Source organism: Pelecanus crispus, chromosome Z (assembly GCF_030463565.1).
Source record: "Pelecanus crispus isolate bPelCri1 chromosome Z, bPelCri1.pri, whole genome shotgun sequence".
Lineage (NCBI taxonomy): Eukaryota > Metazoa > Chordata > Aves > Pelecaniformes > Pelecanidae > Pelecanus > Pelecanus crispus.
This window is the reverse complement of record NC_134676.1, coordinates 35,817,399-35,836,775: the sequence shown is the minus strand read 5'-3', so window position 1 is coordinate 35,836,775 and position 19,377 is coordinate 35,817,399.

The window sequence follows — 19,377 nt, the reverse complement described above, 5'->3', positions numbered from 1 at the left end:
AATATAAAACAGCTGCTGATCATGTAGCAAATATGTTCACCAAGATGCCCAGCTAGCTTCATGTTTTATCATATTTTTCAAGGGAATGGTAGCTGTCCAAATGTCTGAATGTTTTCAGCTGCATCAGATCCTCCTCCTCCCTCTCCTAACCCCAAATATAGGACACCTATCCACAAATACAAAAGATAGCTTGATCTTACCTTGTTATGATTTTTCCAGTGTGCTAAGAACTAAAATGATTTCTGTATCAGAAGCTTGTGGGGAAGTTAATAAGGCAGTGCCTAGCTCTCAGAAGTTACTGAAGTTTCTTTAAGCAGAACAAATATTTTTCCCAGATTTGATACTGCCTGCCATTTTCCCCAGTGTCGTGTAAATACCTTGGGGACTGCAGCCAACTGAGGAAAACTGCAGGCACTTCACAGCTGCACTGCAGTAAGGTATGCTGGTTTCGTGCAATATGATGTAGTCATCTACTGAAGAAGACAATTTCTGAGGGGAAAAAAGGAATGCATCCTGTCAGGCTGAAAGGCTCCCCTACACTATTGCAATTTAGTCACTAAAAGGATAACACAGTTCTGAAATCTTCACAGTGTATTGGCATAAGTTTGTCTTTCACCTGTGTAGTGCAGATATGCGTGTGCATGCACAGCATAATTTCAGCTCCCCTGTTCATGAAACTGCAGCAAAATATTAAGCCTGTCCAATTCTGGTGCCCCTACAGTACTTAATACAAGATACCTTCAAAGAATGTCTCGTTTTGATTATATATTTCACTTAGCTACTTGTTCTGCTGTACATCCTTTCTGCTATCTTTATAGCTTGGACGTGGTGGTTCTGTGGATGAGAAAGGACTCCAGATGAATGGAAAGTTTTTCATGGAATTTTTTTTTAAATCACAGAAATCTCTGGTTCACTAGGATCTGCAGCCCTTTATCCAACATTAATATTTCTTACTACAAGGAGAATGCAGAATATAAAATGGAGAGAAACTTCTATGTTAAGCGGCATTAAAATTAATTGCTTCTGTGAGCAAAGAATCAAAATGTCTTCAAAGACATTAATTGTGGAGAAACTTTAGAGCTTATTCAGACCTTGCCTCTACCCAGACATTTGTTTCTATGTTTGTCCTTTCACTACTGGCTCATATCGAGGCAAAGCATTTCATCCACATCAGTGCTCTTTCAGCACAGTAATTGCTGCGTCCTAGATTCTGGTTCTGCTGCTTTCAATGAATGCCCCACTTTTTTTTTTTTTTAAAAAAGAACGTTAGAAGAAAAGCTCTTTCATAACACATGTAAAACTTTGTCGTTTCCCTTTAGTTTTCCAGCTGTGGCAGCTGAATATTCTAATCACCTCAAAGTAGAAGCAGGACTCAGGCACATTGTCATTTTTATCCTGACCTCGGTGACTAGTTTTGTGCCACTGAACAGTGAATGCTATGCAGATTAATTGTATACGTAGCTATAATTTTAACTACAATAATTAAAAGTTCACTTAGTGGTGTTTGCATTTCTTAAGCTCAGAATAGACAAGTACATAGGAAAAGAGTTAGAGAAAACGTTTCTGCATGTGAATATTAATAAAAGAGTGTTTATTAGTGGATATTACTTGTGGAAATTAGAAAGAATCACACAAGAAGAAGGTTGTATTTTCAAACTGCTACACAAAGTATGAGGTCACAATGCATGGGACTTAATAAATTTATTAGAGGATTAGATGCTTCCCAACACTTCACCTGAGTTCACCCTAAAGTCTTTGCTCACCAGCTGTCGGGCAGAAAAGCATGATTATTGTGCCCTTTGCCACAGCACTGAGAGCCAGGCCATCCGCGGCAGCTGCCCAACTTATGTTGCTAGTGCCTCTCCTGCTTCAAGGTCTCTAAGTCTGAATAAACCATCCTACACTTTCCCACAACATCATGGTCATTTATGAGCTCTCTGAAGTTATGGCATTTCAGCTCCTTGTTCCTTGTTTCTTAAATTGAAGTGTATTTTATTGTTTCATGAGCCCCAGACAACTCTTTCAGCTCTGGTTTCAGCTCAGTGCAATAACAAAATACCCTGCTGTGTGCAACCACAGACTAAGCTAATTTTTTTAGACAGACAACCCTGAGTGACAAAAATGAAAGTTTCCTCAGCTTACTCCATTATTTCCTCCTAACGCTTTCCCCTTTCCCAGACACTGGAGACATTCCCATCATAGATTTAGACTAGTTTGTGAGCTATCTTGAAAGTTTGCCTCTCTGCTCCAGATTTTCAATAATTAGGGAAACTAGAGACCTCTGGCAAATATTACATTATAAAAAATACTCATAAAATTCAGGCTTCTCTCAAAGTCACAGTGGTGGAGAAACCAACTATGTCACATACACATCATTTGCAGCCTGCAAAAACTCCTCTCTATGTGGAAAATTTCAGATTTTCCTCTCATGTAAACTGAGGAATCTGAAACTTAATCTGCTCAGGAGACATAGATGTGCCAAAGAACTGGAAAAGAAAAGGGGAAAAAGTGAAAAGGGAAAAGTTAGGAACCTTTAATGTTCTGATTTATTTTCACATACTTCCCTACAGCTTTGACTGCTGTTTTGAGAAACCTGGCATCAAAATTGTTCTGTTTTCCTTCTATCTGCAAATCTCTTTGACAAACCAGTCAGACAGACACTGTAAAACTCAGGATGGATAAGCTTCTTCAGCAGTGGCATTTCTGGTATTTCAGTGTTTACACAGAGAGGAGTTTCAGTCTATGTGGTTCAACAGAAAAGAGTACTGAAGCTGTGTGCTTTTCAGACTTCCAGTTTTCTGCAGTGAACTGTGAGTGTTAGGTATCTAAAGACACAGTATGAAGAAACAACACATTTTTCCTAATGACACAAGTCTTTTTCCTGTTACATTGTCAAGCCATGAGGCTAGTGCACCTCCAAATAGCTAAACACAGCAGTGCTTTGAAGGAGTCCTTAAAGAGACATTTGGTGAAGATTTACCTTCCTAACACTTGCTCAGTCCTTTTGAATATCATTTGCATTACTACATGTTTTGTAGAATGGTATGTGGTTGTGGAGCTACTGACAAGGGGGAAAAAGAGAGAAGTAAATTTGCAAGAGGTTCATGCGAGAGCTCCTTGAAGTCAGTGTTTGTGGAACACTTCATGGTGCAGTGGTAGGCAGATGGGCTTCATGGGGCTGCAAAGGGAAGCTACTCAGGTGTGGCACAGAGCTATGTCTTGGAGGAGGGTTTTTTTATGTATAAATTCAAAGGTAGTTTCAAAATGAAAGGAAACTTCAGGTGCTTTACTCTTTCCCTCCAATTATTACTCAGTAATTTAAGGCCATGCCTACCAGGTACTTAAATACTCAAAGATGTATCTAAGTGGATAGTGACATTTTTTAAAGTGTGCAGCCTAGCATCATGAAGGTGTTCAAGATTAACTTGATCCTAATGTGGTCCTTAATTTCACTGAAATCTCTTAGAAATGCATATCAGGATGCTTCTGAAACTCTGGCTGGGGGCTTGTAGGAATCTTCAAATACCTAAATCCATTTTAAACATGTAAATAAATCTACTTGTCTAAAAATTACCTTCCTTTCTTTCATATTATTAAAGGTGTCAACCATGTGGCAGCAGTAATCCATCCGGATTCCCTGTGTAATGACACCAGCATCTTCTAAAAGAGCCTATAAACATGAGAATCCCATAATCTTTGCCACTGGCTCTTGAAATCAGTGTGGCCAACCCTGAAGAAATCCAGAGAAACAGAAAACATTGAAAAACATTAGTATTAATACCAAAGAATTTTCATGAAGGTTAAAGACTCAGTTGGAATCATAATATGGAAACTAAAACCTTGTCATTTTCATGTGCAGATCTACCTCTATATATGATAACAAGTTCTGAAAGAAATAACTGTTTTAATAGGAGTTTATACAATTTTTTCCTGCTTACATATTTGATTCTGAAGGGAATATTTCAGTCATTCTTGTCTAGAGGCTTCCTGGGTGGGCTGATATGGGACATTAGCAGTGACAACAGCAAGAGCCACCTGGAAGTTCACAGGTTACTGAGGAAACAAATGGAATTCTGGAATATTTTAAAGATAGATGTTTTGCTGGAGCTTACAGATAAAGGGTAGTTTGCATTCCACAAGTACTGTATTTATTAAAAGAGACAAAACACAGTATGCATATAAGGTAATGATTCTTGGCAGGACTAGGAAGCAGTAAAATTGTGTCTGAACCACAGCTAGTGCTTTATAGTATTAGTGGTTAGGGCAGTCATCAATTTTCAGTTGCTTTGGTCAGTTTGTTTTCTTCTAGCTCCCCTCCTACCCATTACTTGCAGAATCATGATTACATTCTTCATTCCCACCTCTACTTCATCACAGTAAATTTTATAATATCTAAACCAGCAGGTGAGGGCTATGTTATAAGCCAGTTCAAGGACTGCCATACTTTTAAATTAATATGCTGTTGATCAACAATTTCAAAAATTTACTTAACCTAGTACTCGTTAATCACTAGTGACTCTCCAGATGAGAGAAAGGCTGGAAAGTGCTGTACCAAGTTCTGCTACCTCAGAGCTGCAGTAACTTAGATTACTTGATGTCCTGCAGAAAATGCTGCTAACTGGTAAGAGGGTCTCCCCTGATAAAGGCAGAGACTCTCATTATGAAAAGCAGCAAAATCATCCTCAAGGATACTATTACCCATTTTAGATGGAGAAAAAATGGAAGCGGCATCTGACAAATACCAAACTTCACTGGTTACAAAAGTGAAAATCAGATAGGAATACAACTTGCTGCTTGCAAGTTGTCTGAATTCACAAAACCTGTGTTGTTACAAGAAGAAATAGACCTCTTTCACAGGAAAGAAGAGCCTACCCATATTTCCTGGTGACTGAAACTACCTTTACAGGAAGGAAACCTGTCCTAAACCAGGATTTTTTATCATAGCCAAAACATAGTCTGTGATTTCTTTTTTAAACATAGACCATTTGACTCAGAGGGATTGCTGAAGTACGAGTCAAGGCATTCTCATTCATTCTGTAGAGGAGAATTGTGAGGCCACATCTTCATACTACCATTGACTCATTTAATTTCTAAGTCTAGTGACCTGGGACTCAAGATTTAAGAAACTGCAGACAGCAGGAACTGATAAGAAAAAAGGTTATTTGAAAGCTTGGTGAACAGGAAAACAACCCTATCTTGCCTTGAGATGCCTGAATAACTCTTACTTATTTTTAAAGTCTTTCATCATGTTATTATGTGAATGTCTCATGAAATGTGATGTGTACAGATATGCATAGGAAGCAGAAGAGACCTGTGGCTGTTGTTATCACCTAGAGAATCTTGTTAGTCTTGTAATTTTTTGTATTTCAAGATTTTGACTCAAGGATCTACTATGACTGGTATTTCTAACATTGTAAAATTCTTTCAATAAATGGCAATATATTATGTTTTAGTTGTTATGCTTATACAATAGACCTATCCTTGTGCAGCATTAATAACCTATATCTTATCTGCCATTTCACAGGGCTGGACAAATAAACAATTTTACAGATGACAGATAGGTGACATAGGGGGATTCAAATATTCAGCCTTCCAGACGATGATCAAAACATTTTGAGTTTTAGGGATGAATTATAAAGTGTAAAATATAATAAAGATGAATTCCATATGATCTAAATCTAAGTATCAGTGATAAAAGCAAACCCATTCCTCTTCAAATGTTGCACAGGAAACAATATTATTCAGGTTCAGTATCGCTCTTAGTTCACAAGGATTTTGTGTTACAGTTCATTCGTCTACTCAATCTACTTTTAATTAAAACTACTTGCTATCCTAGCCTTAGGCTAATCCCTGAGAATTATAGATACAAACAGATATATAAACCAGAAGAGAGAATAGTTACTGACAGCTACTCATGGAGAACAAATCTCAGCTCTTCAGGTTATCATGTGTGAGTTTCGGAAGTGAGGATTAACACACAGGTAGGCATGCAAGATTTTGTTTCAATGTGTAATAAAGTAACCTTGAAGCATGAAGGTCTGCAGTTTCTCTCTCGTCTTGATTTAAATAGCTACAGCATACGAATAGGGGGGAGGAGGTGGGGAGGGAAGGCAGTGAAGGAAGGAAGAAGGAAGAAAGAGAGGAAAGGAGGGAAGAACACTCACTTAGCAGCATGTTCTGTCTTTGAAATTCTCCCCATTAAGTATTCCTAAGCATTCTTCCTTGGGATATAAGAGTCCCATTTCTGTTCAGGGCTGCTGTAGTTCGCATTAAGACAGGTAAACACACAGTGACCATTCTGGTAGTATGTTTCATGAATTTTTAAATAATGATTCCAGATTTGTTTTGCTTCTTGCAGATAAAAACAAAAAATGTCAGGTAAACCATCCATCAAGTCTAAAATTGCCTTTACTACATAGATGCTGTGTTTAGATGTCACACAGTTATGTGTTTAGATGTTATCTGACTCTGACATGGATCAACAGTAATCCTTTTTACCAGAGTTATGCCAATTCACAGTGTAATGCTGTCTACATTAAAAAGCCTTAGTGACCCACAAATACAGTAAGGATGATAGAACAACAGGGTGCAAGAAAAAAGTAGAGCAAGGAGCAAGTAATAAGGTTAGATACCATTTATTATTATCTTGACAATTATCTATTATTTTGACACCGTCTCGCATAATATCCTCCTCGGGAAGCTGGCAGCTCACGGCTTAGACAGGCATACTCTTCGCTGGGTAAAGAACTGGTTGGGTGGCCGAGCCCAGAGAGTAGTGGTGAATGGAGTTAAGTCCAGCTGGCAACCAGTCATGAGCGGTGTTCCCCAGGGCTCTGTTTTAGGGCCAGCCTTGTTTAATATCTTTATCAATGATCTGGATGAGGGGATTGAGTGCACCCTCAGTAAGTTTGCAGACGACACCAAATTGGGTGGGAGTGTCGATCTGCTCGAGGGTAGGATGGCCCTGCAGAGGGACCTGGACAGACTGGATCGATGGGCCGTGGCCAACTGTATGAGGTTCAACAAGGCCAAGTGCCGGGTCCTGCACTTCGGTCACAACAACCCCATGCAACGCTACAGGCTTGGGGAGGAGTGGCTGGAAAGCTGCCTGGCCGAAAAGGACCTGGGGGTGTTAGTAGATAGCCGGCTGAACATGAGCCAGCAGTGTGCCCAGGTGGCCAAGAAGGCCAAGAGCATCCTGGCTTGTATCAGGAATGCTGTGGCCAGCAGGAGCAGGGAGGTGATTGTCCCCTTGTACTCGGCACTGGTGAGGCCGCACCTGGAATACTGTGTCCAGTTTTGGGCCCCTCACTACAAGAAAGACCCTGAGGTGCTGGAGGGTGTTCAGAGGCGGGCAACGAAGCTGGTGAAGGGTCTGGAGAACAAGTCTTATGAGGAGCGGCTGAGGGAACTGGGGTTGTTTAGCCTGGAAAAGAGGAGGCTGAGGGGAGACCTTATCGCTCTCTACAACTACCTGAAAGGGGGTTGTAGTGAGGTGGGTGTCGGTCTCTTCTCCCAAGTAGCTAGCGATAGGACAAGAGGAAATGGGCTTAAGCTGCGCCAGGGGAGGTTTAGACTGGAAATTAGGAAAAATTTCTTTACGGAAAGGGTGGTCAGGCATTGGAACAGGCTGCCCAGAGAGGTGGTGGAGTCACCATCCCTGGAGGCATTTAAAAAACGGGTAGATGTGGCACTTCGGGATATGGTTTAGTCTGGTCTACCCTTGATTAGTCTAGAGTGGGCTTGGTAGTGTAGGTTAATGGTTGGACTGGATGATCTTAAAGGTCTTTTCCAACCTAGATGATTCTATGATTCCATGATTCTATGATCTATTTTAATATCCCCAATCCTATACCAACAACTAAGATTGATATGACTATTCCCTGCTAATGAAAATCACAATTTTCTAATAGCCCTGTCCTGTTTTATAAGTGACTAGTAACTCTTTAACTGAAGTTAAGCGGAGCAATTTGGGGACAGAGGTTGTAATTTTCAGGCTACTGGTTTGTATTGTGTACATTCTGAAAAACCCAAATATTGTTTCTAAGAAAGATTCAGAACAAATTTATTTGTAATTTTCTTTAAGCTCCATCAGGGAAAGCTTCCATTTCCTCAGGAAATGAAGAGTTTTTCTTCTAAAATTACTTTTATTTTTGGCTCTGTCTTTATTGCAAAGTGCACGGCATTCAGGATACTTGCAGGGTCTTTTTTTTTTTCTCATTTTGGAGTGGGGAGGGATGAGATATGTAGCATTATCTCAGTCTAAGGTTGACTTAAAATCCTCACGTCACCTAGGTGTGTACCGTGAGAAACATAAGGTAAACTGAACCACAGATATGAGTGTAATGTTGACCTCATCTACATTTTGACCTACATGTTGACCTCATCTACATGTCTACATTTTGCTCCCCCGGGATTCTCATGGTGATAGAGTTAACATGCATGATTCATTTCAATGTGGAAAGGAAGGGAATAAAGACCTAAATTCATACTATTAAATAATAACAGGATCATTTATTAAGATGAGGCTTTGTTCTTAGTTTTGAGCTAGCATAAAATGAAACCACCATGCATATTTGTAAAGATCATCTAAAAACTATACCTGTTGCTGCCAGTAGAATGTAGACCAGGGAAGAAACTGTTTATGAGGGTATGGCCACTCCCTTTCTTCTCTTCTAAAGCTTTTGTTGAAGAAAACATTGTAGACAGATAACTGATAAATGGTACAGGAAATGGAGTTGTCCTTGCTCCTTTATTAGATGGCTATCAAGGAAAAGCTTTTATATCAATAAATAACTTGATTCTCCACTGAGTTAAGATGAACAGCTTCCATAAGATGTTCTCTAAAAAAAAATCTTTATCTGATCCTAAGTATGTTGATTAAACTTGGAACAAATTGGCAGCAAAATTTTTGTTGTTGCTTGCCAATGTGTTGGCAGGAAACAGAAACATTTGTAACTATGGAAGCCAAAGGAGCTGCTAAAATGAAGAATTATTTCTGTATTGTTTATCATCTTGCTCGGCATAAGACTTTGGTTTTTTAATGGAGAGAAAGACAAAGTAAATGTGACATCAAACCAATTAAGAGAAACAGAGAGAAAAGATAAACCTTGAAACAAGAAACAGAACTGCATTAAGTACCTTTATGTCCACTCCCTGCTCTAAAACAACTTTGCTTAAAATAATGACTTTCATAAGATGAAACCTCCCTGGCTAGGACCTTGGAATGCAATGCACCTGATTTGTTTAGCTCCTTGACCAGCCACTAGGATGCCAACTTTTGATAATTATACTTTATTAATTGGAGGAAAAGTCTTCCTAATGCTCCCTGATAAACAGCTGTGATAGCAGCCCCATAAGACCATTGTTATCTGGCAGTAGGTAAGGTTCTGGTCTACTGACTTGAATAATTGTGCCTTCCATTGCACATATCAAAGCAATTTACAAGCAAGCATTCATTAATAAGTAACAAATGAATGGGGAATTAAGTATTACAGTTTATTATTTTTGAACATCCTTATTACTGATTTAGAATACTAAGCCAACACCAAGCACATCTGAAGCCACAGTCGAATAGAAATACAGTATTAATTCACCGTATATGTTAATCATTCCCTCACTGTCCACCATACAATTAAAATTATCTATGGACTTGAAACCAACACATTTTAACAGCAATTCAATAATTCTTACTTGTTTGGAACTTTTTTCTGTCTTCTAGTCCAAACTGTTGCAAAGAGAAAATCTTGTAATACAAACATACAAAAAGATTAGAAACACAAACTAGATAATAAATACTTTATAAAGGAAGAGATACAATGATTTTTTAATATATGCCTTGTATATGGGATATTGTCTTTCAAAACATTTTTATTTCTCTTTTAATGGAGCAATTTAGAAAGACCATCTGGAATCAGATAAAAAAAAAAAATTCTATGTAATTGATTTATCAATATTAGTTAAGTGATCTGTATTTATACAAAATGTCCACGACAGTAGTAGCTGAAGAAAGCTATTGCAGAGTAGCATCTGAGTCTTCCTAACACTCGAGACATATACTTTATTATCTCTAGGCTCTCTACTGATAAATAGAAGAACTCTAACAGGTGATATAGCAGCTATTCTTGTAATAACAATGGAGGGTTTTTTAACATCAGAAGCTTCTTAATTGTGAAGGAAGGACTGATGACAAATCCTGCTGGAAGCCACTCAGGAGCCTAAGGCTGTTCAAAAGGTTAAGACATAACAAGAAGCTATCCGTTGCTGGGGAAATGAATAGCAGTTTGGGAAAGACACAAACCCTGGGATACAATGCTGCTGCTATTACGTAAATCATGTTTTTCAAAGTTCAGAGCAGCTTTTCCACAATTTCACCTCCATTATCTCTGCTGTGGGGAACATGAACTTGAATGACTTAAGATCCAATTCTTAAGGTTGTCTCCAGTTCAAGAGAACAAAGCCTGTGGGATGTCTCAGTACCTATAATAATTTCATATAGCTTGACCAGTTTCTTCTTCTAAAATGAGGATATGTCTACTATATAACATGCAAGAAGCAAAGCACCCAGTGTCTATGTCATACCTTCAGTGTTAGATTTTAGACATCAGAAACAGCACTGTGCTGGGCAAAAATGTGTAGGACTTCTGGCCTGTGGCATTCTATCTCACACCAAAAGTAAAGAAATCTCAGCCACAGGCAGTAGAACAGGCTGAGCTCTGAAGTACAATCTGAAACTTTCCCAGTCCACATAGGAGAAATTAAGTTCTGAGCAACTGCATAACACTGGTGGTTTTGCACTAAAACCATAATATCTGTTTGAGTTATAGTGTAACTTTTGAAAAGACAGCTTGTATTGATTTAATAGTTTCAGGTGGCACAGAAACCACTCCACTGTAAATATAGTGTTTTATTTTTGGTTTGCCTTCACCTCCACCAGCTTCCTTCTCTTGATCTCTTTATGCTTTTTTTTTCTGCTAAAATCCATAAATCTCCCCTATGTAGATACTTTGAAAATGAGATCAAGTCACGGGCTAACCTCCTGTTGGATTATTTGATGGATTGATATCTTAAATCTTCCATAGTAGAAGGGTCTTAAATCTTACCCTATATAGGCCATTATTCAGACTTCAGACCATCTCAGTAGACCTTTTCCAATTTTATATATTACTTTTAAATATGTCTGTCAGACACAGTAATAGCCTCATTGATGCTATAATGGGTAAGAACATTTCCCTCGTCCTCCTAATATTCTCCGACAGCTCTGTTCTCAGCCCATATTTGAGAAGTGTTACTCAAGCTTCTTTTTGAATCAAAGGACACCTTTTCTAAAAAAGGTGGACCTTTTAAGAAAGCATGGCTTCCTTGTATGAAATTTTCCCATTTATCTTTTTGACTGAGTTTGTCTGTTCAATGGAGGTTATGCTGACTGTATGGTACGTTTTTAAAAATGAGAATACGTGAACTGAGACAAAAATGTTCTTGGTCTGACTCCCTCTACAGTGAAGATATCATCCTCCTCTGCAGCACTGTTTTAAGTATTAAACAATAAGGTCTTAAGTCTATAATGGACCACAGTGTTACTCTGTAGCACTTTCCTCTCAAGCAGGCTATAAATGTTTCTGCAACTCCAGACTCACATGAGCCACAAAAGGGAAGATGCGATAGTATTCATATCAGAGCTTTACTGAATACCCTCGAGGGTCACTCCCTTGAGGTGGAAATGAAAACTGCCCAACCAGGCCTCACATTGCTATTCAAACAAACAGGAAAAACAAAACACTGCTTATCAGCAAGCATACCTGGTGCAATTGTTCCCTCAAACATCTTTTCTACCCACATGCTAAGAGAAACACAGGAGTTGAAAGCACGTAGCACTGGGCCTGAAATTTTACAACACTGCACTATCATAGTTGAAACACCATAGAAAACAGTTTGCACTTTCCTTTCCTTTGAAAGTGAAAGCAAAACAAAAGAAACCTCATCTTGCCTCATGGGTGGGAAGGGTGAGTAAAAGAATAAGACAGTAGTTATGCTTGCACTCTGCCTATCAAACAGAAGCCGCTCATTAAATGCACTAGTATGTTGCATCCTCCAAGATGTAGTGCCTCACTGCACGCCTAGAATAATGCTGAATCAAGCACAGGTGTTTTTCTGAGGCCAAGAAGAGAAATGGTTTAGTGTTGGACTTGGCAGTGCTAGATTAATGGTTGGACTTGGTTTTAAAGGTCCTTTCCAACCTAAACGATTCTATGATAGCATAAAATAATGTACAGCAATTTGATGCCCCATAAGGGAGAACTCAGACTTTTCCACTACACATGAAGGTGTGGAGTACCTTCAGCAATGTATGTATGTAGTGCATATGTACTAATAACACACTAACATCTAACTGCCTGTGAGTATTGTCTTTCAAGGAAAGAAGTCTTCACTTTCCTGATGTCCTTTTTGGCAATATCCGTGATGCCTTGGATCAAATTCCATGGTAGCAGTTAAGGACAGGTTTCAGAAATACAGTTTTCAGAGGTACCACTTTAAGTTTCCAGGGCTTTCTCTTTTTTCTTTTTTTTTCCTTTTAAAAAAAATCAAACCAAAGTCCCTTATCCAATAAGTCTACACTTCAAAAATTTAACTTTAAAGCATCAGCCTTTCTTTTCATTTCCTGATGAAAACCATTTGATATGTTCTTAGGTGATGAAGTAAGCCTCTAAAACATTTGAGGGCACATTTCTTCATCCTATCTGTAACACAGTCTTAAATAAAATATTATTTCCTCTTCAGATCGTAGACACCCATCTCATCAGTGGTTCTCCATTAACAAGAAAGTGAAAACCAGACCTGTACTTAACAAAACTGACACCTTCCCACATTCCAAGTAAAGCTGTATCGACTGTCTCTAATTCTTTAAGAAATAACAAGTCTTTCCATGGTTATTATTGTGCTACAAAATCTTTGCAAGTACTGTTATTAAACTCCTCTTGATGCTTGCTCAGAATAGCTCAGAGTGGTGATTTTGCATTGTCCCAGCCTTCTTTTTCAACAACACAGTGATTATAGAGTAAATACTTTGAAGGAAGGCTTGGAACTGATGTTCCTATGGGCAAATTAAGCCTTTTGTAACATTACTGTTCTTTCTACATATGAATACATAGTTTTTACTTCATTGGAAACAATTCTCTGTAATAGGGTTTGAAGCTTCTTCATTCTTGCATTTTCCAGGACATCTTTTTCAGCTGTTTCATTATTTTATTTTAATGAAATCATATTATCCATTCTCTCCAATGATTTAAATTTCCATGAGAGTTACTTAGGACAAAGACTCCCAGTTCATTAATATGATGTAGTGGTTAGGGTCCAAGCATGGCAAAATGAGATTTCCTGTTAGTCATAGCTTCAGTCTTTTGTGTACTACTCCTGTATTTGCATTAAGACAGTAATAATGACAAGTTAATTAAATTTGAAATTCTGAGGTTCTCATATGCAAAAATAATACGTACATATAAATTCTCAAGGTAGAGTGCATTGACACACTTATGCCTCTAAGTTCCAAAGTCATTTTACTAATCTGAATTCTCATTTTACAAGCTACCACAGGAAAGAAGTCGGGCAAGAAAAAGATGTCTGATAGCACATATTCAGACTTTGCTAGGCGTTATAGTAAAAATGTTAGTAAGTAAACAATGGTTTAAGTGGCAAAATAGCCAGTAACAGACAGAGGGTGGTGGACAGAAAAGAGATCCACCTTTAATTTTGTCTCATTGAATTTGCTTATTGATGAACTAAAAAGAATGAGAAATGGAATGTAAATTAAATTTACATATTATAAGCTTTGGTGTGGTAAAAGAAGAACACTAAATCCAGAAGAGAAATGAGAAAGGTTAGAAACTTGGGCAGGAAATAAGAAAATGAAGTCCAGTCTGGAAAATATGCAGGCTATTGCATCTAGGGGAAAAATAACCTGAAACACAGATATTTAGCAGCAGAGTGATTCAGCCAAAATCCCTCAGGGTGACACTGGATAGCAAATAATAAGGGAGTTTGCAAAGGAACACAGCAACAAAAAATGCCAGTGTAAATTTAGGTTGTATATGTAGAGGCTCAATACTGTGGACTAGGGAGAAGATACCTCCAGTCTGTGTAGTATCAAGGAGAGACCACACCACAGACACTGCTTATGGTTACAATCACCTCCATGCCAAAAAATTTCAGCAAGCTGGAGGGACTTCAGAGAAAGCAACAGAAATAAATATGTGGTTGTAGGGATTAATTTATGAGGAAAGCTCAAATGAAATAAATGCCTTGGTTTGGCTAAATAGTTACTAGGAAGGGATATGATTACATTCTTCAAACATTTCAGGACTGTTATCATCAAGGAAGAAGATAGACGGGATGCATAGAAGATCTGGCTCTGCATCTACTTTCATAATGTCCATACACTTGAAAAAACCCTCTGTATTGTCTTCTAGACGACCTCTTTCATCCTACTTCAAATCCCTCTCAAAAATGGATGTGTTAGTTCAGAGGTCAAACTGAAAAACAAAACCTGGTTTATGTCAAATTAAACATTTTATCCAGCTTGAAATATTATTTTAATTTTACTTCTTTTTCAGCTTGGTTTAGAGAACACATTAGGACAAAGGTTAGCTGCTTCACAGAAGAATGGCCTTAGAAGAAAGTGAGGAGGTATTCTGTATGAGTCCTTAATTTCTCCTGATGATGTGGTTCCATTTGGTACGAAATAGAATCATAAAATCATAGAACCATTTAGGTTGGAAAAGACCTTTAAGATCATCCAGTCCAACCATTAACCTACACTACCAAGTCCACTCTAAACCAATCAAGGGCAGACTAGACTAAACCATGTCCCAAAGTGCCACGTCCACCTGTTTTCTGAACGCTTCCAGGGATGGTGACTCCACCACCTCTCTGGGCACCCTGTTCCAATGCTTGACTACCCTTTCCATGAAGAAATTTTTCCAAATATCCAATCTAAACTTCCCCTGGTGCAGCTTGAGCCCATTTCCTCTCGTCCTAGCACTAACTACTTGGGAGAAGAGACCAACACCCACCTCACTACAACCTCCTTTCAGGTAGTTGTAGAGAGCAAGAAGGTCTCCCCTCAGCCTCCTCTTCTCCACACTAAACAACCCCAGTTCCCTCAGCTGTTCCTCATAAGGCCTATGCTCTAGACCCTTCACCAGCCATGTTGCCCTTCTCTGGACATGCTCCAGCACCTCAGTCTTTCTTGTAGTGAGGGGCCCAAAACTGGACACAGTATTCCAGGTGCGGCCTCACCAGCGCCAAGTACAAGGGGACAATCACCTCCCTGCTCCTGCTGGCCACACTATTCCTGATACAGGCCAGGATGCTGTTGGCCTTCTTGGCCACTTGGGCACACTGCTGGCTCATGTTCAGCCGGCTATCTACCAAAACCCCCAGGTCCTTTCCAGCCAGCCAGCTTTCCAGCCAATCCTCCCCAAGCCTGTAGCGTTGCATGGAGTTGTTGTGACCGAAGTGCAGGACCTAGCACTTGGCCTTGTTAAACCTCATACAGTTGGCCTCGGCCCATCGGTCCAGCCTGTCCAGATCCCTCTGCAGGGCCATCCTACCCTCCAGCAGATCGACACTCCCACCCAATTTGGTGTCATCTGCAAACTTGCTGAGGGTGCAGTCAATCCCCTCATCCAGATCATTGATAAAGATATTAAACAAGGCTGGCCCCAAAACAGAGCCCTGGGGAACACCGCTCATGACTGGTTGCCAGCTGGACTTAACTCCATTCACCACTACTCTCTGGGCTCGGCCACCCAGCCAGTTTTTTACCCAGTGAAGACTATGCCCATCCAAGCCATGAGCTTCCAGCTTTCCAAGGAGAATATTATGGGAGACTGTGTCAAAGGCTTTGCTAAAGTCCAGGTAAATGACATCCACAGCCTTTCCTTCACCTACCAGGTGGGTCACCAGGTCATAAAAGGAGATCAGGTTGGTCAAGCAGGACCTGCCTTTCATGACCCCATGCTGGCTGGGCCTGATCCCCTTGTTGACCTGCACTTGCCTGTTGAGTTCACTCAAGATGAACTGCTTCATAATCTTTCCTGGCACTGAGGTCAGGCTGACAGGCCTGTAGTTCCCCAGATCCTCCTTCTGGCCCTTCCTGTAGATGGGTGTCACGTTGGCAATCCTCCAGTCATCAGGCACCTCCCCTGTTAACCAGGACTGCTGATAGATGATGGAAAGTGGCTTGGCAAGCTCCTCTGCCACCTCCCTCAGTACTCTCGGGTGGATCCCATCTGACCCCATAGACTTGTGAGCATCCAGGTGGCATAGTAGGTCATTAACTGCTTCTTCCTGGATTATGGGGGCTCCATTCTGCTCTCTGTCCCTGTCTTCCAGTTCAGGGGGCTGAATAACCTGGGGATAACTGGTCTTGCTGTTAAACACAGAGGCAAAGAAGGCATTAAGTACCTCAGCCTTTTCCTTGTCCTCAGTGACAATGTTCCCCCCCACATCCAGCAAAGGGTGGAGATCCTCCTTGGCTTTCCTTTTATTGCTGATGTACTTATAAAAGCATTTTTTATTATCTTTTACAACATTGGCCAGATTGACTTCTTGCTGGGCTTTTGTTTTTCTAATTTCCTCCCTGCATGATCTAACAAGATCCCTGTACTCCTCCTGAGTTGCCTGCCCCTTCTGCCAATGGTGGTAGACTCTCCTTTTTTCCCTGAGTCCCCGCAAAAGCTCCCTATTCTGCCAGGCTGGTCGTTTTCCCCGCCGGTTGGTCTTACGGCACACAGGGACAGCCCGCTCCTGCGCCCTTAAGACTTCCTTCTTGAAGAAGGCCCAGCCTTCCTGGACCCTTTCAGGACTGCCTCCCAAGGGACTTTCCCAACCAGCGTCCTGAACAGGCCAAAGTCTGCCCTCCAGAAGTTCATGGTAACATTTTTGCTGCTTCTTCTCTTTACATCGCCCAGAATACTTATATACTTACTGACAGCAGGACAGAAACTGAGGTGTGCCAGTTCCCAGGGGATTGGTTTAACCTATAAACCACGTCACTCAACAGGGGAGTATCTACAGGCAAAGAAATTGAAATCAGGGGTAGAATGGATCTGAATCAGGATTTCCACGTCTGAATGGTGGCTGAATAATGGGCTTTAAAAAGAAAACGTCCGTTGGAAGAACTTCTTATTCATTTGGAAGACTGGGTTTTGATCCCTCTTCTAAGGCTGGCTTGGAAAGTTGAAACAGCCTGTTCACAAAAAGTCAAAATGAACTTTCCTGAGATCTCCAATTCTCCTTTCAGTTCAACCTAAACCATTAACTGAATTAGGGCTGGATTTATAAATAGCTTTAATGTGGCAAAGCTGGCATTTCTCAGCAAAGACTGCTATAAAAAAAGCCAGGAAACAAAAATAGATCTGTACCATAGAACTAATTGAGGCTGTAAATACTTCCTGTGCAGAATGATTTATCCAAGTCATATCCACAGCTTAACTGACACTCAGAAAGTCTAAGTCAATTTTGAATTTGATGGAGTTAAATCATTAATGAAGTCATGTGCAAGGTTAATTGATTAATATGAAGTTAATGGGCATTCTGAACTTAGCTTCACCACTAGGCACTTAGGGCTGGTAAAATTAATCTTTCTTGGTTGAAAGATCTTCGATCTGGGTATGAGTCATGCAACTAGCCAGACTTAAATAAGTAGCCAGAGCTGTATTGGTAGGACTCCTAATGAACACAACTGAGCCAGAATCGTCAAGCTAAGTGGGAACAACAGCCATTTTGGCCTGCTTTATAGAATTCAAGGACTTCACTATGTGCACCTCATTTGTGCACTTGTTACATATTTCCAGACAGAGAGAATTTAAGATGTTGGTACCTTTCTGCTAAGATGTTGTTAATACTTTCTGCTATGTAGAAAGTGTAACTATGATGAGCATGTAGTTTCGCATTGCTGCTCAGTGCTTTGGGAAGCTGGACCACTTCTTTGCATTCCTAAATACGGATTTATTTGCTGAGTTTTAGACAATACAGTTTTAAGCTGCTGACCTTTAATTTAGGACAACTTATTCAAGTCAAAGGTAAACTGGCACCAAATTCAACAGAAATAGTTAAACTATCTCATAATATTGGAAAGAACATCAATATTCATCTATTTCTGTTGACAGAGGAAGTCAGTCAACCATATAAGAGATTCACATTGAAAAATAATTAACTGTAGCTGCATACTCTTTTGAAAGCACCAGGCTACATACTTTCCATAGGGAAAACATAAATATGAACTTCATACATAGAAATGTCTCCAAAAAGCAGTACAAAAACGTCAAGGACACTGCTATGCCAGATTTTTTGAGAAGAGGGTATGATAGTTCTGTTTTCACTTTTTTGGCCAAGCAAATTGTGTTTTGTCTATCTATGCTGATGCCATTTGTGATTTAGCCCTACACTCCTGTGAGATGCTGGCCCCAATTATTTCTGTGTTCTTCCACAATGATCTGGAAGCCTGTCCTGTGTAATCAGCGTGGAATCCCCCGAAGCCATTTTACTACACAGCTTTTCAAACTGAAGCGAGTATAAATTGATGTTTTTGTCCTAATGCGATTATAGACATTCCAGCCCTTGTCAGACTAGATCGGGCTCTTGTAAACATTTAGACAATTCTGAAAGAATTTATGCCACCCATATTTTTGCCACAAAGATATTATCATATTTTGTCAAGAATAACTGTCCCTGTACTGCTTCTCCCTCTCAGTGAAAGCAACAATAAGATCAGATAATTATTCCAAGGGTTTTTTTTCTGTTGTTGGGCTCCAGTCCTAAACAGAAGAAAGCTTCAAAAGCTCAAACACTTGCATGTGCTTATATGCCTATACCCTGGAGATGCAATCTTCTGTAATAACTCTTTTTTCAACAGCCATTGATTCCTTATGCATTGGTCAATACTTATTTAATTACACTGCCTATTATACAGGTTTCTTGGTTCTTGCATTGTATTTGGTATAATCCATTAAATGTGATCCAGCTGACCATTTGTGTGAATGTCCTTGAGCTTTACTGTGAATCAAATGAACTTTCCCTAAACAATCTTGCACTTCCACTGAAAACAAAGTAGATGCAGATTCTGGTAAGCATGAATCACCCTTTTAATTAACATGTGAATTATATTAAAGAAATGAGGATTGAATAGCTTGAAATTTCCTCACAAGGTAGTTTTCCATTTAAAATAAAACAACCAATGCATAACAGAAATGAATTTGATCTGTAAAATAAACCTTTGGGTCTCCTTTCTCTTTTGTAACCAGACTGGCAGCTCCAAGTCTACCAACACCTTCTGGATTTATACTAACTGGGTGCTTACACTCTCAAATTAAGGTTTGA